At 42.1% G+C, this 26,388-nt stretch overlaps 1 pseudogene; it reads right to left on the minus strand.

Annotated features, from left to right (window-relative positions):
- Positions 1-14,060: 14,060 nt before the first annotated feature.
- On the minus strand, positions 14,061-15,979 carry LOC101272323 (nucleosome assembly protein 1-like 1; annotated as a pseudogene).
- Between the last annotated feature and the right edge of the window lie 10,409 nt (positions 15,980-26,388).

The raw sequence follows: 26,388 nt of genomic DNA on the forward strand, positions 1-26,388 counted from the left end.
GGCCGCGCGGGGGAGACGCACGGCGGGCGCCCGGCGGGGAGACACTGCCGCTCTCCGTCCGGCCGGGGAAGAGCAGCCTCGCAGCAACCAGCCGCGAGAGGGCGGGTGGGTGGCCGAATGGGGAGGGGTCTCGGAGGGTAGGGAATGGCTGCCACGTCGCCCAGGTGAATCGCTGCTCTCCGCCTCCCCCACCCACGCCGGCTCCCGACCAAGACCTCTGGTTCGTCCCCGAGCTCCGCTGGGGCGCGTCGGCCCGCCCCGCAGGGCCAGCCCCGGCGACCCCTGCCCGCGGGCGCTCCCGCCTCTCCCGCTCCCCACTGAGAGCGGGCCCCGGCCTGGCCGGTTCTGCTGCATCTGAGCCGCCCCCACCCCCGAAAAAAGCTCGCCCGAAAGCCTGACGTGTTTCCCCCTCTCCTTGTGGTGGTGTCACACGGAGAAGCAAGCCCTTCTCAATGCGTCGGGTTTTCGGGGAAGGCGGGAGCCGTTTTGAGCTGGTGAACGTAGCAATAAGGGGCCCGTAATTTCGGCCGAAACAAGCTGCGCGGTAACCGTGTTAGACAGCCGTGTATAAGCCTCTTCACTCTCTCGCAATCTTCAAAAGCAAAACAGAAACACAAGATCGTACTCGCTGGTTGAGGCTGGGAAGGAAATGGAAGCCTGGGCGGGCCCGCCAGCTCGCGGGTCCCAGCGGCAAGTTGGTAGAGACCGCGGGGCGAGCCAAGCGGCCTCGGCTTAGCCTAACTGAGCTGTTGACTCGAGGCGTGTAAGGCCAAGGCCAAGGCGGGCGCGCGAACCCTGCCTTTGCGCGCGCCGCGCTGTCCGCGGGAGGTTTCCGGGCGCGCGGCCCGCTGCCCCTCTGCGCGCTCGGGCGTCTGACACGGCGCGGCCGCCTCGGAGCCGGGAGACAAAGGGGTCGGCTGCAGCCGCGGCCGCAGCCGGGACCGAGGCTGCCTGGTCCCAACCGGCGCCGCCAACATGCGGTCAGAACACGCTGGCGGAAGCACAAAAAAAACGAGACCACGTTTGCAACGTAGAACCGCAGACGCTGACCTTTGCCCCGCTTAGAGCTTCAGTTTTCAGGTGCCAAGAAAGAGCAACGAGGTTTTCTGCCCTTTTGCATTCACTGTGTTATTAGATCGTCCCCAAAACCTGCTCCATTTTTTTGTCCTCCTAAACTCTGCCTTCCTTTGTTTGCTTCTTCTGTGTTCTGACGTGAAATGTTGTGTTTTCAGGCACACGAATTTTTCACCCTTGCTTTCTGGGGGTGGTGATTATGCTTATTTGTTTTTTTCCTCCCTCTGTTCCCCTCCCTTTGCAATTACTTTTTGTTCCACCATCAGTGTTTTTCGTAGAGAAAAGAAGTAGCCCCCTGACAAAATATTCCTTTGCATCGAAGAGACAGACTGTCAGTGTTGTTTTAGTAATTGCTATAAACTGAGTGGAAATTTGGGGAAAATGCAAGTGAATTTTTATCTTCATTGAGGTCTAGTTGGAACAGTAACTCACGAAAACATTCTAGTGGTTTTTTTTTTTATTATTACATCTTTATTGGAGTATAATTGCTTTACAATGGTGTGTTAGTTTCTGCTTCATAACAAAGTGAATCAGTTATACATATACATATGTTCTCATATCTCTTCCCTCTTGCATCTCCCTCCCTCCCACCCTCCCTATCCCACCCCTCCAGGCAGTTACAAAGCACCAAGCTGATCTCCCTGTGCTATGCGGCTGCTTCCCACTAGCTATCTATTTTACGTTTGGTAGTGTATATATGTCCATGCCTCTCTCGCGCTTTGTCACAGCTTACCCTACCCACTCCCCATATCCTCAAGTCCATTCTCTAGTAGGTCTGTGTCTTTATTCCTGTCTTAAGCATTCTTTTTTTTTTTGAATATTCATTTATTTTTAATGACTTATTAGAACAAATACCTATAGATATCATTATATATATGATATATAAATTAATTATACAATATATCATGTATTAATTATTAAAACATACTCTGGTAAATATTATATATTCAATATGAAACAGGAGGAAAGGGGGGCAGGGCACAACCTTTAAAAGAATTACATAGCCCGAGGACACAACATAAACTGATTAGAACAAAATAGGTCCAAGATGGCGGACGAGTCTACTTCCACTAGACCTTGAGCCTCAGTATACACTCATTGTAACACATCAGCAAGCTAAGCGACACACCCACAGGTGCCACGACAGTTCCAAGGATGACCATAAAGGTCAAAAAGTGGGCGGTGGCTCAATTCCTAGAAATCCCCACCCCTTCCCCAAAATAGCTGGAATACTCCTCCCACTCATCAGCGTATGAAATTACTCACCCCTATAAAACTAACAACCCCATACCCTGGTGCTGCCCTCGCCTTCTTTTTTTTTTTTTTTTTTATTTTTTTTATTTTTTTATTTTTTTATCTTTTTTATTTTTTTTATTTATTTATTTTTTTTTATAGGTATACCTGGATTTAATTCTCACTTCTACCGCTTGGTAGCTGGATAGCCTTAGGCAAGTTTCATACCTCCCTGAAATTCACTTAATTCAGTCTGTAAAATGGCATAATAACTTATTATAGCATCCTTTTAGGAATTTTAAATCAGTTCTTGAAATAAAAGTACACAATATATAGACAAGTATGGATTCCTCAATAGATGTTTGACCTTTCATTTCTCCAGTATCCCACCCGCATCAAATAAAGAAAAATACTTTTTAAAATTTACGAATATTTCATTGTTGTAAAGTTAAAGCCATAAAAATAATCAAATGGCCTACTATCATACCGTTAGAAGAAAAAAAAAAAAAAAAAAAGGTGTTCATGAGAGTTCCATATTAGAATACAAGTTTTCCTTAGGCACCTGTTTATGTATGCTATTCTGCTCTTTACAATAAATAATTAAATTTAAAAGACTTAATTCCTCACTTTTAAGACCTTATTAGTTTACAAATTACATATTGACCTATGCTAAATTTTATACCGACCCATGCTAATGAATTCAGTACAGAAAACAAAAAACACTGCACTCAAGCAAACTACATATATATATATATATATATAACTTATATGAGAATTGCTACTCCAGCTTTCTTTTGGTTTCCATTTGCATGAAATACCTTTTTCCATCCCCTTACTTTCAGTCTGTATGTGTCTCTAGGTCTGAAGTGGGTCTCTTGTAGACAGCAAATATATGGGTCTTGTTTTTGTATCCATTCAGCCAATCTGTGTCTTTTGGTGGGAGCATTTAGTCCATTTACATTTAAGGTAATTATCGATATGTGTGTTCCCATTCCCATTTTCTTAATTGTTTGGGGTTTGTTATTGTAGGTCTTTTCCTTCTTTTGTGTTTCTTGCCTAGAGAAGTTCCTTTAGCAGTTGTTGTAGAGCTGGTTTGGTGGTGCTGAACTCTCTCAGCTTTTGCTTGTCTGTAAATGTTTTAATTTCTCCATCAAATCTGAATGAGATCCTTGCTGGGTAGAGTAATCTTGGTTGCAGGTTTTTCTCCTTCAACACTTTCAATATGTCCTGCCACTCCCTTCTGGCTTGCAGAGTTTCTGCTGAAAGATCAGCTGTTAACCTTATGGGATTCCCTTGTGTGTTATTTGTTGTTTTTCCCTTGCTGCTTTTAATATGTTTTCTTTGTATTTAATTTTTGACAGTTTGATTAATATGTGTCTTGGCGTATTTCTCCTTGGATTTATTCTGTATGGGACTCTCTGTGCTTCCTGGACTTGATTAACTATTTCCTTTCCCATATTAGGGAAGTTTTCAACTATAATCTCTTCAAATATTTTCTCAGTCCCTTTCTTTTTCTCTTCTTCTTCTGGAACCCCTATAATTCGAATGTTGGTGCGTTTAATGTTGTCCCAGAGGTCTCTGAGACTGTCCTCAGTTCTTTTCATTCTTTTTTCTTTATTCTGCTCTGCAGTAGTTATTTCCACTATTTTATCTTCCAGGTCACTTATCCGTTCTTCTGCCTCAGTTATTCTGCTATTGATCCCATCTAGAGTACTTTTAATTTCATTTATTGTGTTGTTCATCGTTGCCTGTTTCATCTTTAGTTCTTCTAGGTCCTTGTTAACTGATTCTTGCATTTTGTCCATTCTATTGTCCATTCTATCTCCAAGATTTCGGATCAACCTTACTATCATTATTCTGAATTCTTTTTCAGGTAGACTGCCTATTTCCTCTTCATTTGTTAGGTCTGGTGGGTTTTTATCTTGCTCCTTCATCTGCTGTGTGTTTTTCTGTCTTTTCATTTTGCTTATCTTACTGTGTTTGGGGTCTCCTTTTTTGCAGGCTGAAGGTTCGTAGTTCCTGTTGTTTTTTGTGTCTGTCCCCAGTGGCTAAGGTTGGTTCAGTGGGTTGTGTCGGCTTCCTGGTGGAGGGTACTAGTGCCTGTGTTCTGGTGGATGAGGCTGGATCTTGTCTTTCTGGTGGGCAGGTCCACGTCTGGTGGTGTGTTTTGGGGTGTCTGTAGACTTATTATGATTTTGGGCAGCCTCTCTGCTAATGGGTGGGGTTGTGTTCGTGTCTTGCTAGTTGTTTAGCATAGGATGTCCAGCACTGTAGCTTGCTGGTCGTTGAGTGAAGCTGGGTGCTGGCGTTGAGATGGAGATCTCTCGGAGATTTTTGCTGTTTGATATTATGTGCAGCTGGGAGGCCTCTTGTGGACCAGTGTCCTGAAGTTGGCTCTCCCACCTCAGAGGCACAGCACTGACTCCTGGCTGCAGCACCAAGAGCCTTTCATCCACAGGGCTCCTTAATTTGGGATGATTCGTTGACTATTCAGGTATTCCACAGATGCAGGGTATATCAAGTTGATTGTGGAGCTTTAATCCGCTGCTTCTGAGGCTGCTGGGAGAGATTTCCCTTTCTCTTCTTTGTTCTCACAGCTCCCAGGGGCTCAGCTTTGGATTTGGCCCCGCCTGTGCGTGTAGGTCGCCGGAGGGCGTCTGTTCTTTGCTCAGACAGGACGGGGTTAAAGGAGCCGCTGATTCGGAGGCTCTGGCTCACTCAGGCCGGGGGGTAGGGAGGGTCACGGAGTGTGGGGTGGGCCTGCAGCGGCAGAGGCCGGCGTGACGTTGCAGCCTGAGGCGCGCTGTGCGATCTCCCGGGCGAGTTGTCCCTGGATCCCGGGACCCTGGCAGTGGCGGGCTGCACAGGCTCCCCGGAAGGGCGTGTGGCTAGTGACCTGTGTTCGCACACAGGCCTCCCGGTGGCGGCAGCAGCGGCCTTAGCGTCTCATGTCTGTCTCTGGGCTCCGCACTTTTAGCCGCGGCTCGCGCCCGTCCCTGGAGCTCTCTCAAGCAGCGTTCTTAATCCCCTCTCCTCGTGCACCAGGAAACAAAGAGGGACGTAAAAGTCTCTTGCCTCTTCGGCAGGTCCAGACTTTTCCCCGGACTCTCTCCCGGCTAGCCGCGGTGCACTAACGCCCTGCAGGCTGTGTTCACGCCGCCAACCTCAGTCCTCTCCCGGCGCTCCGACAAAAGCCGGAGCCTCAGCTCCCAGTCCCGCCCGCCCAGGCGGGCGAGCAGAAAAGCCTCTCGGCTGGTGAGTTCCGGTCGGCCCGATCCTCTGCGCTGGAATCTGTCCGCTTTGCCCTCCGCACCCCTGTTGCTGTGCTCTCCTCCGCGGCTCCCAAGCTCCCCCACTCCGCCTCCCGAAGTCTCCACCCGCGAAGGGGCTTCCTAGTGTGTGGACACTTTTCCTCCTTCACAGCTCTCTCCCGCTGGTGCAGGACCCGTCCCTATCCTTTTGTCTCTGTTTAGTTTTTTCTTTTGCCCTAACCAGGTACGTGGGGGGTTCCTTGCCTTTTGGGAGGTCTGAGGTCTTCTCTCTAGTGGTTTTTTTAGAAACCCGAAATATTTAAGCAGAGACCTCGGGTTTGGTACATGTTCTAATGAAACCAACCACACGGGGAAAAAAAGGTCTGTTTTTTTTTTCCCTTTTGTATGATTTTTGTATTTTTAAAAGTCTCTTGAGCCCCTGTTAAGAAATTAAAATACAAACACCCCTATCAATGCTTTTATTAATTTTGAAGCAGCAGAGATTTTTAACAAAGTACCCAGAATCTCAAGATATAAATAACTTTTGCTGAGACCCTGACATTATCTCTGCCTCTGAACATCCATTAAAAGAGACTAATAACAGTGATACATGCCACTTTAGTAATGAAAGAATCCTAGTAATTATAAACTTCAAAGAAATCTAGCAAGTTAATATTAATTTTATTCATATGCAATATGAACATGATAATAAAATGATTATCATGCTGATAATATCAGCATGATAATAAAAACTGGCATTTAAATTCTAGATTTTTCCTTTGAACATTGTTAAGGATTCATCACATCTTAGGTCTGAACAAAAAGAAATAAAGTATTCTTAACACTGGAAAATATATTTCAAGCCAGCAAGACATCACCCAGGCTGCATATTTAAAGAAAAAATAGTGTTTGCTTCCTATATCAATAAAAGAAAAACATCAATACTATAAAGTTCTAAAGTCAGACTCAAATGAAGAACAAAGCAATCTTTACTCAACATCCACAATGCCAGCCTTCTTTGTGAATATTTATAAAGATTTCCTCCTTCCTTATTGGTTTAAATTCTAAACCAATGGGAAAAGTACAACACATCTTTTAAAGGATGAGACATAAGCATTAGGTTAAAACATTGGATAAACTGATTGTTTATCATGCTCATTCTCATTTGAGATGGGGTATCTTTTAATTTTAAAGAAGAAATTTAAGAATATCTGAATTATTGAGTATCTTGATGTACCTTAAATACCAGGGTGCTACTCCTGATCTCACATTGTTCTCTATAATCTTCCAGTTGGTTATGTTACAATATTTAATTCTCTAAAATGCCAGATGAATCTGTAGAATGGCAAAATGCTACCACTTAACACTTTAAATAAGATGAACCCTGGCATTTCTTTAGATGAAAGACTGGCCTTTAAGGAAATAATAAAATTTACATTTTTAAAAATGTCTTGGGTTTTTGTAAATAAATAAAATTTTGTAATTTATTATAAACAAATCTTTGATATTTGTCTAAAGCATCTTCGGTCTATTTAACAGCTAAATTCTAAACATGCTTGTTTATGTTTAGAACATAAGTATGATTTCCTCTCAGTCGAAAATAATTTATGCCACCTTTACATTTCTATCCTTTTAATTTGACTTGGAGCATTCCACTTAATTTAATTATTTACATATTTATAATCTCCCTTAGTAGATCATCAATTCCTTGAAGATAGGTTCTATTTCCCATTTAGTCTTGTATTCCTCATTACCAAACTCAGACCCTTGTACAAAACACTCTTTGAACACTTGATGAGTAAAAGAATGAGCATTACTCCATGACACAGCATATGGCAAATCAAAAGAAAATCTGTCTCAGGATTTTTTTCCTCTTTTACATAGTGGCTGATAAATACTTGTTTTCATTCCCAATTAAACTTAGAATAACATTTTGCAATAACATTACTAAAAGAAAGTAAGAACCAACATATGCTGGAACTCCTGTGTTTTTCAATTTTAAATCTGGTAGAAACTGGATAGTGAGTTATATTGCTGTTATCTAAAGTAAGTAATATCAGTGGGCTTATCTTTATAAAAGATTTCTTTACCACACTCAACAGGAGCTGCAAGCTTTGTGCCTTGGGAAAATTACTTTAAGCCCTCTAAAACTCAAATTTCTCATCTCTCTAATGCACTCATTATATCTACTTATGATTAATTAAAATAATGAAAGCATGTAAAAGTAAAGGCTCAATAGATGGTAGTTATTAATTGCAGATATTATGGATTCAATCATGAAGAAAAAGTAATTTTCTCTGTGCAGTTATTTATCTATAAAAAGGCAGGCATAAAGTGCTGCTTTTTTTAAAAAAAAGTGAGGAAACAAATATCTCGAAGGAAGGAATAGGGTACTAAGAATATCTACGGAGAGGAGATAACTTTTAAGAATTGAAATTTGCTAAGAGAATACATCTTAAGTGTTCTTCGTGCGCACACACACACACAAAAGGTAACTATGAGAAGTGATGGGATGTGTTAATTATGATAAGCATTTCACAATGTATACCTATATCAAATCATCATGTTATACACTTTAAGTATGTACAATTTTTTTATTTATTATTATTATTTTTTTTTTTGCGGTACGCGGGCCTCTCACTGTTGTGGCCTCTCCCATTGCGGAGCACAGGCTCCAGACGCGCAGGCTCAGCGACCATGGCTCACGGGCCCAGCCGCTCTGCGGCATGTGAGATCTTCCCGGACCGGGGCACAAACCCGTGTCTCCTGCATCGGCAGGCGGACTCTCAACCACTGTGCCACAGGGAAGCCCGATATCCAGAGTTTTAATCAAGTAAACTAGATAAGGGAAAAAAATTAAATATTGTTTTCCTAGAAAAACATTATCATTCCTAGAAAAAATGTTGTCATTCCAACTTGCTCTCTGAATGTAATATCACCTAAGTGCCTTTGTCACATGTAAAACAGTTCCAGATTTTACTTTAGGTCCCATATAGATGTGAGTGTTTCAAAATATGTACTACATTGGACATTTGTTCATGGTGGGGCATAGCAATTTCTCATTATTTGCTTTGATGGACTGCTGAAAAATACCTGTTCCAAATCAGGATGGTTTGTAGGATGATGTCAAGGAGTTTCCTCATTTTCTTTTGGCTGATTCCAAAATACAGAGGAATTTGCAGCTGCATGGAACATAGAAAAGGGAAGTTAAATAACAGTAATTTGTCAGAGATTGACCATCATTGATTAGAGTAGCCCTGCTCAGTACACAAATTCTCCAGTCTCCCTCCATTTAATTCAGTAAATATATATTCCTTTTCTGTTTGGTTTTGTTTGGGTTTTTTTGGCTGCACCTCGGGGCTTGTGGGATCTTAGTTCCCAACCAGGGACTGAACCCGCCCCCTTGGCACTGAGAGCTTGGAGTCCTAACCACTGGACTGCCAGGGAATTCCCAGTAAATATATATTCCTGTGATTTATGTGGGGGTCTTCAGGGAGCCCAGTAAATAGCATTGGTCTTCTCTGTCTAAATTGAGAATAAAGGGCAAGTGTAAGGTAAATGATGGATCAAGTATCTCCTGAACTGATAAGGACCAACTGGAGGCTATAGCTTATGAGAACCAAACTGATCTGTCACCTGAACAACTCAGTTAAGTAGACTTCCCCACCCTATTCCACAGGCAGCACAGGGCCACACTGGGTCTTGCATGGGGCCATAGGCACTTCTGCCTTTATGGGTCCCTTCTTCCATAAAAAAATATTTAAAGACATATTTTATGACTGCACTGATATAAATAAAATATATTAATACCATATATTAAAACATTTTCTTGGGCTTCCCTGGTGGCGCCGTGGTTGAGAATCTGCCTGCTAATGCAGGGGACACTGGTTCGAGCCCTGGTCTGGAAGATCCCACATGCCGCAGAGCAACTAGGCCCGTGAGCCACAACTGCTGAGCCTGCGCGTCTGGAGCCTGTGCTCTGCAATAAGAGAGGCCGCGATAGTGAGAGGCCCATGCACCGCGGTGAAGAGTGGCCCCCGCTTGCCACAACTAGAGAAAGCCTTCGCGCAGAAATGAAGACCCAACACAGCAAAAGTAAATTAATTAATTAATAAACTCCTACCCCCAACATCTTCTTTAAAAAAACAAAACAAAAAACATTTTCTTTAAGCCTACAAGTTCGTTTTTTTCCTTCTCATTTTAAATTGAATGAAAACTTTTTCAAGGCCCCTGAAAATATCCTGACCCCTAGACACTGGGCCCATTGTGCCTAATGGAGAAATTAGCCCTGGGTAAAACATTGGACCAAGTAAGTCATAAATCCTTGGTATGTACTCTCTGAGCAGTCTTACTGTCCAGAGAGAAGAGAGGAAATCAGGCAACCATGCCTAAGTTGTTCTTCCTGAATTTACCAATCAGATGTCACTCTCTACTCTGGGATGGGTAAAGGAATAGGGAGAAGCTAGGAGTTAACACCATTCTAGCTCAGTCCACATAAAAGAAAATATCAGGGCTTCCCTGGTGGCGCAGTGGTTGAGAGTCCGCCTGCTGATGCAGGGGACATGGGTTCGTGCCCCGGTCCAGGAAGATCCCACATGCCGCGGAGCAGCTAGGCCCGTGAGCCATGGCCGCTGAGCCTGCGCGTCCGGAGCCGTGCTCCGCAACGGGTGAGGCCACAACAGTGAGAGGCCCGCGTACCGGGAAAAAAAAAAAAAAAAAAAAATCAGCAGAGAAAAAGCAACCCTCTCTTAGCAAGCCTGTCCTTACTACTGAAATGGTTACATTCACTTACCATAATTCGATAATCCTGGCCTTTAAGATTGCCCATCTAACTCTTCTTGCTCCAGATTTCAGTTTACCAGAAAACTTTCTGATTATAACTATATGACCTCCCATATCTTCCTACCAAAAAAGAGTGTATCAAGCAGCTGATAAGCCATACAACCTGCTCTCTGGTTACATTTATCATTGTAAATTAATAAATTAGCCTCCTGATTTACATATTATTCGCACAAGAAATTGGTTGGCATGAGAATTCATGGATTTGTTTAATGCATTCATGTAACTGACTTGACCATGTTATTAAACCAGAAAAGTTGAGGTTGAAAATCTGAATCACTGACAGCTTCATCTAAGGTACTAAAACCCTAGAGCGCTCCACCTCCATAGTCAGCAAGTTTTTGTTAGCGGCAGTTCAATTTTCCCATTCTCTAATCAAAACGTCCCTCACACTACTTCTAATAACAGTGTACCCTTAAATTACATGGGGGGGGCCTGTGGGGGGAGAAATACTCTGGCAAAAGTTTTCCACAACTACTGCTTCCCTCCAATTCTATTCAGGGAATTAAGAATACCACCTGCTTTTCTCCATGAATTATAATTAGGGGGAAATTAATTATCATTAGTTAGTTCTGTGTAAAACAAATTATATTCTTTACAAAAGATCATCCACAGGAAATTTTCATTTGGACTTAACTACCTCCATGGCCAGACAAGATGTCATCTTGGATCAAGGTAAGGAAGAACTGGTGACACAACAAAGTTTATAATGGAATATCTCAGTAGTTATAGTCTTTCATTAGACATCTATTGAGAGCCAATGATGTGCCAGTCAGTATGTGCCTAACATAACTGGAGGCTGCAAAGCATTATCTAGCTGTGTGTCCAAGAAGAAAAGGAAACAGATTTTGGAAACTAATATATATATATTAGTTTCTGACTCAATGACTGGGATTTTTATCCCCACTTTCACGGGAAATGAGGCACGGAGAGTAAGTAACTTTCCTAAGATCGTATGTAGAAATCGTGGTATAATCATGATGCAATCATGACTGAAACCCAAGCCTGTTCAGTTCATTAAACATTTACCGAGTCCTTACTCTACAGCAGGCCCTGTGATGGGCATTGACGGTGCAGCCATGGCCTTCCTTTGAAGAACTCCATCAGCTTGCTGCCAGCGGGCCAGTAAACCTACCTACGTGGCCACTCATGCTTTCTGCCAGCCTTCCTGGTTCCATGGGAGCAGCATAACTTCTCCTCCTAACTAAGGCTACTTATTCCCTGTGCTCTAGATCTCACCCCTCACCTTTATTTATTTATTTATAATTTTAATTTATTTTTTCTTTTGGCTACATTGCAAGGCTTGCGGGATCTTAGTTCCCAGACCAGGGATTGAACCCGTGCCCCCTGCAGTGGAAGCAAGGAGTCCTGGGAAGTCCCAGGAGACAATTTTTGCAAATCATATATCTGATAAGGGACTTGTAGCTAGAATGTACAAAGAACTATTGCAACTCAATAATAAAAGACAGCCCAATTTAAAAATGGGCAAAGGATCTGAGCAGACACTTCTCCAAAGATGGCCAATAAGCATATGAAAGGGTTCAACAACATTAACTATCAGGGGAATTGTATGTTTCTGATGCTCTGACATTTTGGGACCTTGCTGACCTGAAGCTCCTGCCCCTCCCCTGCCGGGGTTAGCCAATTGTTATAGACAGTAAAACGACTTGCCTGGAAGCATGCCTTTCATAGACAAACCAACCAATCTACAGCCCAAATCCTCAATCACATTCTTTATCAAACTCTTATATTGCAGGCTACTATTTCCCTATCTTACTCCCCCCGGCCAGGTACCAGACAGCTAGGAGCAGTCCCTTTGCCCCAGGGTTTATAGAAATTATTCAACCTAGCCAATCCTAAACCATACTCAGCCTCTCTTGTGGTTACCACAGAAATCACAATAAAATTCTTACCCACATTCCCCTCCCCTCCTGACTGAACTTGGTGGTTTCCTCTGCCATGGCATGGCGTGCCACCTCCTCTTGGGATCTCTGAGCATAACAGCTGTCTTTTCAATGGCAATCTGATCTGTTGACCTTGTCATACCTGAATAATAACAAAATCTATTATTTTATTTTATTTTTTTGTCCGCAGCATGCAGCATGTGGGATCCCGGGCTCCCCAACCAGGGATCAAACTCGTTCCCCCTGCAGTGGAAGCACGAGCCTTAACCACTGGACCACCATGGAAGTCCCAAAATCTACATTTTAAGACAAAAATGCAAATTAAAAACAAAATGAAATGCCTTGTCACACTCTGTAGGATGGCTGTTATCAAAAAGATGGACAACAACATGTATTGGCAAAGATGTGAAGAAACTGGAACCCTCATATGTTGCTAGTAGGAATGTAAAATGGTGCAAATGAATGGAAAACAGCCTGGAAGTTCCTCAAAAATTTAAACATATAGTTATCACATGACCCAGAAATTCCACTCCTAGGTATATACCCAAGAGAAATGAAAACATGTCCACACAAAATCTTGTACATGAATGTTCACAGCAACATTATTCACAATAGCCAAAGAGTAGAAACAACCCAAATGTCTATCAATTAATAGATAGATAGATAAAATGTGTATATCCATGCAATGGAATATTATTCATCCATAAAAAGGAATGAAGAATTGGGAGTTCCCTAGTGGTCTAGTGGTTAGGACTTGGTACTTTCACTGCTGTGGCCCAGGTTCAGTCTCTGGTCAGGGAACTGAGATCCTGCAAGCTGCACAGCAAGGCCAAAAGATAAGTAAATAAGATGTTTGTTAAAACAAAAAAGGAATGAACTATTGATATATACTGCAACATAGATGAAACTTGAAAACATAATTTCAAGAAACCAGTCACAAAGTACCACATTTCCATTTACATGAAAGGCCCAGAATAGGTAAATGTATAGAGAGAAAAAGTAGATTAGTGGTTGCCTAGGGACAGGGAGGATGAGTAACAACTAAAGGTTTCTTTTTGGGGTAATGAAAATGTTCTAAAACTGATTGTAGAGATAACCACACAATGCTGTGAATATACTAGAAGCCATTGAGTTGAACACTTTAAATGGGTGATTTGTATGGTTTATGAATATATTTCAATAAAGCTTTAAAAAAGAGAACTTTTGGGAATTCCCTGGCAGTCCAGTGGTTAGGATTCTACGCTTGCACTGCGGGGGGCATGGGTTCGATCCCTGGTTGGGGAACTAAGATCCTGCTAGCCACACAGCGTGACCAAAAAATTAAAAAATGAAAACAAATTTAAATTTAAAAATAAATAAAAAAGAAAGCTTTTTTAGAAAAAGAAAGCCGATGCAGGGGACACAGGTTCGTGCCCCGGTCCGGGAGGATCCCACATGCCGCGGAGCGGCTGGGCCCATGAGCCATGGCCGCTGAGCCTGCGTGTCTGGAGCCTGTGCTCCGCAACGGGAGAGGCCACAACAGTGAGAGGCCCGCGTACCGCAAAAAAAAAAAGTAGGTGATGGCCCAATTCCTGGAAATCCCAGCCTCTTCCTGGAATAGCTAGAATACTCCTTCCATTCATTAGCCTGTGAAATTACCCATCCCTATAAAAACTGACAACCCCATACCCTGGTGCTGCTCTTGCATTCTGAGATGGCCCACACTCTGTCTGTGGAGTGTGTTTCTCTCTAAATAAATCCACGTCTCACCTATCACTTTATGTCTCACTGAATTCTTTCTGCAATGAGACATCAGGAACCTGAGCTTCATTAAGTCCTGAAACCAGGTGTGTGATCTCAGTTGGAAGACCTTGGGTTTTGGCCATGTTCGAGTCCCAGCCTCTTGGGTTTGAGTCCCAGTCTGGGTTTTGGCCGGAGTGAAGTCCTGGCATGTGGGTTCAAGTCCCAATCTGAGGTGCACGGTTTCAGTAGGGAACTGAGGCCTCCTGCCAACAACCATGAGAATGAGCCATTTTGGAAGCAGATCCTCCAGCCAGATTTATTAAGCATCCAGATGACTGCAGCCCCAGCCAATATCTTGACGGTAACCTCATGAGAGACCCTGAGCCACAACTACCCAATTAAGTCACTTCCAAATTCCTGACCACAGGGACTTCCCTGTTGGTCCAGTGGTTAAGACTCTGCACTTCCACTCTTCCTTGGTCAGGGAACTAAGATCCTGCAGGCTGCACGGTGCGGCCAAAAATTAAAAAAAAAAAAAGAAAGTAAAGAAAAAGAAAAAAAAATTCCTGTCCACAGAAACTGTGAGATCATTTTTTTAATTTGATATTTTTATTTTAAGCTACAAAAACAAGCAAACAAACAACAACAAAAAACTTGAAATAGGCTTTTCAAGTTATGTAAATTCCTCCTTTCCAAGGAAGCTGAAGTTAGATCAGTGCAAGTTACCCTCAAGGCCACATACATCCTGCTTCACGGCTGCTTTCTCTCTGTTGGGTTTTGATCCTTCTTTGAGTCATAGTCTGGATCATTTTCCTCATCTCCTTCTTCTTCCCCTTTCTCATCCTCTTCTTAATCTTCTTCATCATAATCATCATCATCTTCTTTAGTAACTTCTCCAGTAAAGTATACACTGATCTTGGGATTATACATTCATGTAAAAAGTGATGACTTCCAAGGTCTGCAGCAAGGATAGCTTCAGCAGCAGCAACCAGATCTCCACTCTCAGGAACTTCAGGAGGTGCAAAAATATTAAAGAGTATTAGAAACTGTTTTGGTCACAGTACAAACTGCCCCAAGTCCCTTGTTTCTGCTTCTTAATGATTTTCAAAGTGACAATTCTTTCCTTTTTTCCAATCTATGTGGACCTTGTACAACCCTTAATTTTTGGTCCTTCAAAAGAAAAAGGAACAGAATCATCTGGTTCTGACTTATACTATGTGTCTTTGTCAACAGTTCACTTGTAAAATATTCACTGGGTTCAAAGTGAAACTCTAAGACAAAACTCATAGGCCGGTCTGCATCTAAGGACTTCACTTTCATATCTTTCAAGTGCTTCAGAATATGTTTATCACGTTCCTGAAACATATCACTGAGCAAGTCAACATTCTTAAAAATGGTCAACCAAAATTCAGGAATTCCCTTGGGGTCTGCTTTTTCTTTATCTTTTTTCTCATCTTCAATCTTGGCCTTTTCTTTCAGTTCTTCCAAAATTTCATTTTCCTCATCTGGTTTCCATTCACATTCTTCTTATGTAGGTTCATAAGTGATCTCAAATCACTTATCAAATAGAGGCTGATAGAGAACAGTATATTTTCCTTCCAGATCATGAACTTCCTCATAGAATTTGGCTTCTATCTACGCACATTTAACTTGAAGGATTTTCAGAGCGTTCACTTGTCTTTTAACTACCCTAGGCAAGCTTTCAATGTATCCTGTTGGTGTTTCTACCAGACCATCAGATCTTTCTTGAAGGGCTGCAAGAATCTGAGGATTTTGCAACATCTGAACAGTCAGCTGACCTGCTTTGATTTTTGATTCTTCACCAGTTTCTTCTTCTTCTACTTCTTCAACATCAACCAAACCTTGATCAAGTTCAGACTGCTCTTTCTTGTCAATGTCTGTGTTACTGTAAGAACTCCAAATATCGGTGGCTAGCACAGGGAGCCAGGTGGCCGGAGCTGCACAGGTAGTGAACCAGGGTGGCAGCCAGGGTGGGGGGCAGGGGTGGGAGCAGAAGGTGGCACCATGAGCAGATGATGCTAAAAAAGCAAATATTTATTTCTTAAGCCACTAGACGTTGGGGCTTAAAAAAGAGATAACTTATATAATATGACATGCTACATGTCACCCTCAAGCCAAACATCTTAAGATGTTTACCTCACTAATCCTCAGTCATCCTTAAAGATGTTCCCCAATCATCCTTATCCTTATCAGCTTCAAGATCATTTTTTCCAGGCTTCTTTAACTACTGATTAGGTCCCTCTGCTACTTGCTACCATAGCAAATATCCATTAGTTGCATCATCTGTACACCCCTATAGACTCTTAAGTTCAATGAGGTCCCATATAGGATCTGTCTTGTCAACGTCGTGTCCTTAGCACCTGCCACGGTGCCTGACATATGGTAAACTATAAATAAATATTTGGAGAATGAATAGGTAAATGAGTACATGATTGAATTGGGAGATATAAGGAGATAATAAATATGTAATGAGATAAAGAACCCATGTGTGGGACTTCCCTGGTGGTGCAGTGGTCAAGAATCCACCTGCCGATGCAGGGGACATGGGTTCAAACCCTGGTCCGGGAAGATCCCACATGCCGCGGAGCAACTAAGCCCGTGTACCACAACTACTGAAGCCCGCACGCCTAGAGCCCGTGCTCTGCAACAAGAGAAGCCACCGCAATGAGAAGCCCACGCACCGCAACGAAGAGCAGCCCCCGCTTGCCGCAACTAGAGAAAGCCCGTGCGCAGCAACGAACACCCAACACAGCCAAAAGATTAAAAATAAAATAACAAACAAACGAACCCATGTGTGCAGAGGCTGCTATGAGAGCACAGAGGAATGGCATTTAATTCAATCTTCACTCCCTTACGGTGTGACTTTTTGGCAAGTTACTAATATCTCTATCTCTCACTGTCTCTAAGGGTCATTTTCCTTATGCATAAAATTAGGATAAGAGTTCCTGCCTCATAGGGTTGTTACATCCATAAGCTAATACCTAGTAGAAAAAATGATAATAACACCTGGGGATTTAGAGAAGAGCTCCATGAGAAATGAATGCCTAGGTAGTATTAAAGCGTGAGTAAAAATTAGGCAAAAAGGTGGGAAAATCCAGGCAGACAGAAAAGCAGAAACAAAGTTTCAGAGGTTAGAGGTAGCAAAGTGCATGCAGAAAACTTCACACAATTCGTATCCCTAGAGTATAAAGTGCAGGAAAGGGAAGTGGCAGATGGTGAGACTAGAGATAGGGAGGTAGGGATAGCAACATGGAAGGCTTCTTATGTTATATTACACTTCTGGAATTTATTCTGAAAAAAAAATTAGGACCATTGAATGGGAGTGAGTTGGTCATATTTGCATATATTATTCTGATTAGCTTAAAAATCAGTAATCTTCACACCCACTGAAATGGCTATAATTAAAAAGATGGACAATAATACGTGTTGGCAAAGATGCAGAGAAATTGGAACCATCATACATTGCCGTTGAAAATGAACAATAGTGCCGCTGATTTGGAATTCCTATTTTCTGTTTTTTTGATAGTGGCCATCCTAATGGGTGTGAGGTGATATCTCATTGTGCTTTTGATACGTACTTTCCTGATTACTAGAGATGTTGAGAATCTTTTCATATGTGTGTCACTTATTTGTATATCACCTTTGGAGAAATGTCTATTCAAATCCTCTGCTCATTTTTTTTTTTTTTCGGTACTGGGGCCTCTCACTGTTGTGGCCTCTCCTGTTGCGGAGCACAGGCTCCGGACGCGCAGGCTCAGCGGCCATGGCTCACGGGCCCAGCCGCTCCGCGGCATGTGGGATCTTCCCTGACCAGGGCATGAACCCGTGTCCCCTGCATTGGCAGGCGGACTGTCAACCACTGCGCCACCAGGGAAGCCCCCTCTGCTCATTTTTTAATCAAGTTATTTGATTTTTTATTGTTAAGTTGTAGGAGTTTTTAAATATATTCTGGATATTAACCCCTTGTCAAATATATGAGTTACAAATATTATCTCCATTTAGAAGGTTATCTTTTTACTCCATTGACTGTGCTCTTTAATGCACAAAAGTTTTAGTTTGAAGTAGTCCCATTTTTCTATTTTTGCCTTTGTTGCCTGTGCTTTTGATGTCATATCCAAGAGACCACTCATTGCCAAGTCCAATATCATGAAAACTTTAACACTTTCTTAAATACCAAGAATGCTCTCCAGGGAATTCCCTGGGGGTGCAGTGGTTAGGACTTGGCGCTTTCACTGCAGTGGCCCGGGTTCAATCTCTGGTCAGGGAAATAAGATCCTGCAAGCCACGCAGTGTGGCCAAAAAAAAAAAAAAAAAAAAAGATCTCCAGATCCAGATTTTTCTGTTTACCTGTGATGAAAGCCAAGTTTTTTCTTTCCAGTCCATCGCCAGCAAATACTTTTGTAAAATACAATAAAAATTAATTACTAGAAAGTGACTTTAAAAAGAAGAAAGACCTCAAAAATGCAAGCTGACATTTTTATTATTAAATGCAACAAACATAAATTATTCTGTCAAATTGCTATAAAAGTTTCTAAATGTTTGTTCTCAATTTCCATGATTATGTGGACACAGACAGGTAATACTAGTTCAGGAACTAACTCTAGTCCACGGTGCACACTCTGAGACTTTGAGTAGCACTCCTCTAGATCTTCCTCAAGGGTGTGGTATGGCAAGTAAGGTGAGGTAACCACTGTGTCTTTATGTAGCCATGGTGCCTCTATGGCTTATAGACAGAGCATCCCAAAATAGTTAAGATTTCCTATAAACACACAAGGACTGAGAATGCCTTCAACATGACTGATCTTCACTGTGACAATGCACAGTGGTCTAAAAGACTCCTCTGCATCACTACAGTTAGGTAAAACAAGAACTGAAAAGAATAAAAAAATTCACTCTCACTGTATCGTAGTCCCCATAGAAGCTCAAACACCTGCCTCCTCCATTTCCCACTTAGTCAACCAAAAATCCTGCAATTAGCAAGGGAGGATCCTTTCCTGACACCGCCCGTGTGTATAAGTGGGTGTAGAAATACTTGAAGAATTTTTACTTCTTTTACTTTATCTCAAGGTTTTTAGGAGAAAAATCAACACCAGAAGAACTTAGAGGAAATGCTTCTGATTCCGTTGATGTCACATCATCTTAGTAAGAAAAGCTGCGGAACTCATTATTATGGCAGTGCCACACCTGTCCTTTTTGCAACATGCATCAGTAGAGCTCTGGCATCTCAAATATACTGGGAGGAAGTCACTTTGACCCAATCCTATACAGTATTTCCTAGAAAGAGACCAACTCTTGCTATGAACAGAAGAGAGGGCTCAGAAATACCTATAACACACTCTTAAAAAAGGCAAACTAATTGGAAGGGTGACTGTGAAATTTGTCCTGAAGCTGTAAGTTTGCACAACAAGTAGGCTACTTTTACTTAGGTTGTATGTTTATTTGTAGTGGTTTACGGGGGGGTGAGGGTAGCTGATGAAGAATGCGATACCCCTCTAGGGCCAGGATTAAGGTAGAGCAAGTAAGTCACTCAACTAGGGGGTAAAATTTAAGGGGTGCCCCAAAAGCTCAGTAATCAAGATAAATAATATTTAATACAATATTTTTAAAAATAAAAATTGGTGCAGAAAGCCTCAAAAAAACAGAATATCAAAATTTTAAAGATAGGATCAGTATTGCTAATTTTCTCTTTGGTCTCAGGCTTCGGCATAGCTAGGCATATCACTGATTGGCACTGCCATTGAACAAGTACATGAAGAAAGAACTGCTTTCAGAAAACTGCTGGTTTTGATTTTTGGTTTTTTTATTTTCAATAAAGTCTGGATTGTCATGATCAAAGCAAATGCTTGGAAGTCACCTCCACAATTCCCAGGATTAAGATGGCTGATCGCTGAAATTTCTAACCTCTTCTTTTGAAAATCTCCTCCAGGGAATTCTCTGGCGGTCCAGTGGTTAGGACTCCGCACTTTCACTGCCAAGGGCCCGGGGTTCAATCCCTGGTCGGGGAACTAAGATCCGCACGGTGCAGCACCCCCCAAAAAAGTGAGAACGAGAAACAGAAACACAAACCCCATCTTCAATAAAACTAGGAAATATTTGTACCCCCAGACCCCAACATATGAAGACAAAAAGCAGGTGGGGGAATGGTTAGCAGAACTTTCTTGGAGAATACCCTCAAGAAGCAAGACTACCTAGGGAAGGATTGAAGCCTGCAGTACCCTGGAAGGCAGTGGTAGGAATAGGGCATTGAAAGCGATGAGTGGGGTCTGAAAAGACTAAAAAAGCAGTTAGCACTCCAAGCCCCACTCCCATCAGTCAGCCAACCACCCCTCCCCCACTCCCACAGTACTTTATCTGGGGGGAGGCTTCCTGGGGAGCAACAGGCAGGAAGAGGGCAGGAGTGAGGATTTAAGGAAAATGAAAGTCTGCCTACTGAACTGAGGTTCCTCAGTCCCCTTACCTCACCCTGTGCTACAGTGCCAATGGCCAGGCTTATCCTTCCCCGCAGATTACAGGCTCTTTCTCTTGATAAACTAAATTGCTACAGAGAAAATACCTACACGTACTGACATTTGGGGGACCACATTCACACCCACACCCACAAGCTGGCTGACTACCTCTTTAATCTAAAAATAAGCCCACAAGCTGACAAGAACTGCCCACTCACACAGAGCTTCCAATCAGCTTTGCAACGATTCATTTGAAAATCTGAACAAATATTCAAGGATCACCAGATCTTTGAGGAAAGTTTCCAACAGTAAAGACAGAGATCAAAACAAATAAACTGGAGGGGGAAAAGAAGAACTCAGAGGAAACAGATAATGCAGACGGTAGATTAACATTAAATTAACATTCTCAGGGAGATAAGATTTTATATCCCTTAAATAAGACTGAAATTCTCTCAGGAAGGAAGGAAAGAAAGGGGGAGAGTGAGGGAAATGAAAGGGAGGAGGGAGAAACATTAGAGAACATTAGGTGCTTTTGGACATTAAAAATGAGGATGGAGTAAAAAAGATAAGAAAATTAGGGCTTCCCTGGTGGCGCAGTGGTTGAGAGTCCGCCTGCTGATGCAGGGGATACAGGTTCGTGCCCCGGTCCGGGAAGATCCCACATGCCGCGGAGCGGCTAGACCCGTGAGCCATGGTCGCTGAGCCTGCGCATCCGGAGCCTGTGCTCCGCAATGGGAGAGGCCACAACAGTGAGAGGCCCGCGTACCGCCAAAAAAAAAAAAAAAAGACCACATACAAAAGGTTAGGAGTTAAAATAGTATTAAGTTTCTCAACAACATTGGATGCTAGAAGACAATGGATCATTGTCCTTAAAATTCAGAATTAGAAAACCACATTTAATTTAGATATATTTAGACATGCATAGTATCAAAACGTTTATCTTCTTTTTATCCCTCGTCAGGATGCTATTGGAGGATGCACTTCAGCAAAATAAGAGAGTAAACCAAGAAGGAGTAGGTCATCAGATCCAGGAGCCTGGATAGTCCAAGGATGACTACTGTGTGATAGGTCTGGAAAGAAATCAGTACAGATCCAAGCCTGAGGACAGACATCTCTAGGAGGGAGGTCTACATGGGGAGGAAATGGCAATGAAAAGTGTGAAAAATGGGATTCGCAGGCATTTTACAGAAGGAGAATGTGGGAGAAAGTTCTTTGAACCTAGTCAGAGGTTCAAAGAAAACTAAGTAGAGGGGAAAAAAAAAAAAGGGTAGGGTGAGGGCGGTTAATGTCATTATTCTACACTTCTAGGCTAAGTAGTAAACAACATAAATACATGCTAGTGGTATTGAAAACTGAAAAATTAAGGAGGAATCCCATATTTTCCTAAATACAGAAAAACTTCTTGGCATAAAGTTATGCTTTATAGTAATCAGTTATAAAATCAAATATTGAAAGCAATCTAAATGTCCAACCAGTAGGGAATGGTTAAATAAATTGTGACATCACTTCATAGAATTTAAATCAATAACATTGCAGTCATTTCTGCACACCAAGGATTCATTATAGAACCTGCCTTGAGAGCAGCTTGTTAAATTGACAGGAGGACTGAGAAGAGAATGAGAGTTGCTTGCGTGTTACTGTTGTGGGAAACTAAAACTAAATGCCTACAGAAAGATCAATCAATCAAGTAAATGCCCAAACAGGCAACCTCAGAGCTCCCACGTTGTTAGTATTTAGTATTGTAGATAGGAAGTAGGAAACAAAGGGTAGATGTTTTGGTAAACCTGTATCTGATGGCTTTGGGAAGGAGGACACAAGGGTTAGTAATAGCATGATCTCAAAGTGGTACCACCTGGAAAGAGACGAGACGGATGGTGGGGGCAATGTCGACCTACCTCAAGAGTGAACTGATTCACTGCGCAATAGGAAACCAGTGGGGAAAGATCTCGGATACAGTCAAGAACAGAGGACTCACATTCCCCTTTTCCTAGGACCAGATCCTCAGCAGATCAAAAAAGCCACCTTCTACCCCAGCAGCATCAGGCATGAAGTCCTGGCTGTTCCTGAACAGGGCCAGTGAGGCAAGGAGGCAGGGACCCTTGGGGAAACCTGCTGGTGACTCCAAGCCCCAGAGGGGCTGCCAGAACTCTGAGCCTTATGCAATAGGGCTGTTAGATGGCTTCAACAGAAGTGCCCTTTAGGGGTTGAAAAACTGATCAACTTTGGCTATACATTACCCACCCCCACCCCTAACCCCAGAAACAAGACAAACAAAAACATGCTATGAGAGTACAAGAGTCTATATTACATTTTCTTGTCTTAGTTAAGACTATTTTGAAATAGAAACTTCAGCCAAAGAAGCAAATTCACTGTAAGGATACAGGGGAATCTCTTGAACCCATGGGTTTGAAAAATAGCCAGGGAACTAAGAATGGAAAACTATCACAAACAAAATCAAATGTCCTCTTAGTCTCTGGTCTGTCTGTCTGTCTCCTACTCTCTCTCCCTCTTCGTCCCTTTCTCCTTCCCTACCTTTCTCCATCTCTACCTCTTCCTCCCTGTCTTTCTTCTCTATCCCTTTCCCCCTTCCCCTCAAGGACTCTCCCTCTGTTTTCTCCTTGGGTGGGTCTCATTCTTTTCCCTCTCCACCTACTGGCAAACCTTGAGAGGTAGTTTTGTCTCCTGTTCAAACTGCTTTTACTTAAGAGAAACGTTCTCCTTCCCCACTTCCTACCCCATTTTACTGAATAAAATTCTCTGTGGTTTATAATATCAACTACTTTTGACTACTATTTTGAACTCGCTGGCTCAATTGTCCTTCTCTGGCACCAGTCTGGCAAAAATCCCAGGCCTCGATCAATCCGATGGTTCATACTATCCGTATGTGTACCTGTGCTGCTGTGAACACTTGGAAAAAAGCATAATGTGCAAATTGGTATGATTGGCACCACAATGAATTCATGGTCTCCAATCTCCACTGGGCTCTTACAACACTGTCCAGGAATTCTTTGACTCCCATATCCTGTTCACACACCCATTCTTCATAGATCTTCCTTACTCTTATCACATCTCCAATCCTACTGCCTCTCCCTCACTAGTACCAAGTTTCCTCATCTCTTACTGTAGAAAGAAAAGGCAACTGGTAATAATAGTAGAAGATTATTAGAAATAATAATAGAAGAGAACTCTGTTAACTCTTATCAGTGAATCATTCTTTGATCTTTTTTTCCTGTTAACAAGACAGGCATCTCTTCCCTTACCTGAGGCTAATCCCTTTACAGTGTTCCTTCAACATCCTCAGGGATTATCCCTCTCTTACATATTACTTGCAGAAGGCTCACCCTCACTAAGTTACAGTGCATCTATCCGGGGGTTTTTTGTAATTAACAATGGTTTAATTTTATAAGATTACAAACCTGTTCTTATAGATATTTCACATAGAATAAATTGTCCAACAATATGCCCCAATTTTTGTTCAAAAAAATAACGTCACCATACCAACCTTAAAATGAGTATTTACTTTCGGGGAAATAAATCAGTGAGCATAAGTATCTTTTGCTATACTAGGAGACAGGTTATTTCCACAAATAGGGCTGCAGTGATCATCTTGGTTCATTTCATTTTTTAAAATTTTATTTATTTTAATTTATTTATTTGGCTGCACTGGGCCTTAGTTGCGGCACATGGGATCTTTAGTGACAGCATGTGGGATCTAGTTCCCTGACCAGGGATCAAACCTGGGCCCTCTGCACTGGGAGCACGGAGTCTTAGCCACTGTACCACCAGGGAAGTTCCCTGTTCATTTCATTTGATGAAATATCATCTGTGCATATCATTCAATTCTCAACTCATTCCATCAACTAAATTTAATCATTGTTTTTCATTTTCATCTTACTTGAACCCTCAAAAACTTTTGACTTTTTTGACAGCTTTCCAGTGAAACATTCTTTTCTCTTGAATTTCCATTACAACACACACTTCTGGTTTTCCTCCTACTTAGATGGTCACTACTTTTCAGTTTTCTTTTGGACCTTCTTCTTCACTCAGCCTTTTAATGTCAGAGTCTTCCAGGCACAGTCATTAGCATTCTCTTCTTGACACTCTATATATTCTTCAACTACATTATCCATTCCATTCATTTCCACGGTTTCAATATCAATTTTATTTCTTTACACAAGACTTCTGAGTTCCAGATCACTGTCTCTTACTCCCAACTCAACCTCTCCACTCAGACATCACATATTTGGTCACCTCAACACTTAATACTGCCAAAACCATATTCATGATTATCCCTTGCAAACCTAGTCTGCCTCTACTGTCCCTCTCTTGCCCAATAACATCATTCAACCACTTGTTTATGCCAGAAACTGGGGACTCATTTTGACTTCTTTTCCTTTACCACTTTTATATAATTAATCAGCAAGTCCTATAGATCCTACTTTCTACATAAATCTATATTCACTTCTCATCATCTCTACTGGCACCACTTCGAGCCATCAATCATTTCTTCTTACTCCACCTCCTTCATGAACCACTGCAATAGCTTCTTCTTTTTTTAAAAAAATAAATTATTTATTTATTGGCTGTGTTGGGTCTTCATTGCTACACACAGTCTTTCTCTATTTGCCACGAGTGGGGGCTACTCTTTGTTGCAGTGCACGGGCTTCTCACTGCAGTGGCTTCTCGTGTTGCAGAGCACAGGCTCTAGGTGCACGGGCTTCAGTAGTTGTGGCACGTGGGCTCAGTAGTTGTGGTACATGGGCTTAGTTGCTCCGTGGCATGTGGGATCTTCCCAGTCCAGGGCTCAAACCCATGTCTCCTGCATTGGCAGGCAGATTTTTACCCACTGCACCACCAGGGAAGTCCCTGCAATAGCTTCTTAATTTCTCCCTTTTCATTCACTCTTCCTTTACCTCAGTATATTTATACCATCTTCTTATGATATAAATCTAATTTTATATAACTTTCCAAGTTCTCCCATACCTTTGAGCCTTTGCATATGCCACTTTCTGTGTCTGGAATGCTCTCTCCTTTCTCTTTGCATGGCTAACTTCTACTCATTCATCAAGCCTCAATTTAAATATCATTTTCTCTGGAATATCTTCACTAATCATTCTCAAACCAGGCTTATAGTCCTCTTTATTTTTTCTTCATAGACCTTCTCACAATTATAATCTAAATATTTTATTTGGCTAATTATTTGTTTAATATCCATCTCCCCACTATGTGTCTTGCTCACTGTTACATTGCAAACCATCAGCACAATGCTTGGAGCTTGGAGCATGGTAAATAAATATTTGTAGAAAAAAATATTTTTAAGTGAATTTTTAAGTAGTTAAATGAATAAACATTTGAACGAAGCACATCAAGAATCAAAAATATTGGGCTTCCCTGGTGGCACAGTGGTTGAGAGTCCACCTGCCGATGCAGGGGACACGGCTTCATGCCCCGGTCCGGGAAGATCCCACATGCCGTGGAGCGGCTGGGCCCGTGAGCCATGGCCGCTGAGACTGCGTGTCCGGAGTCTGTGCTCCGCAACGGGAGAGGCCACAACAGTGAGAGGCCCGCGTACCGCAAAAAAAAAAAAAAAAAAAAAAGAATCAAAAATATTTATCTCATTAATTCACTCATCACTCTCTGAGACTCATTCTATGTGAACAGTACTAAATAAGGCAAAGCTTTATATATAACCATCTTTATTGCAGTCTTATTTATAAAAATATAATATACAGATGATCTGAATATCCAACAAAAGGAAATATGCATACTAAAATGAGGTAATTTCTTCTTGAATCTAGCTGATCATCAGACTCCCCTGAGCAACTTTTATAAAAATAGAGATTTCTGGGTTTCACTGGACCTACAAAATTAAGCTCTCTTTGAGTGGACACAGGGAAA

This window comes from Orcinus orca, chromosome 4, assembly GCF_937001465.1.
Source record: "Orcinus orca chromosome 4, mOrcOrc1.1, whole genome shotgun sequence".
In the NCBI taxonomy this organism is placed as follows: domain Eukaryota; kingdom Metazoa; phylum Chordata; class Mammalia; order Artiodactyla; family Delphinidae; genus Orcinus; species Orcinus orca.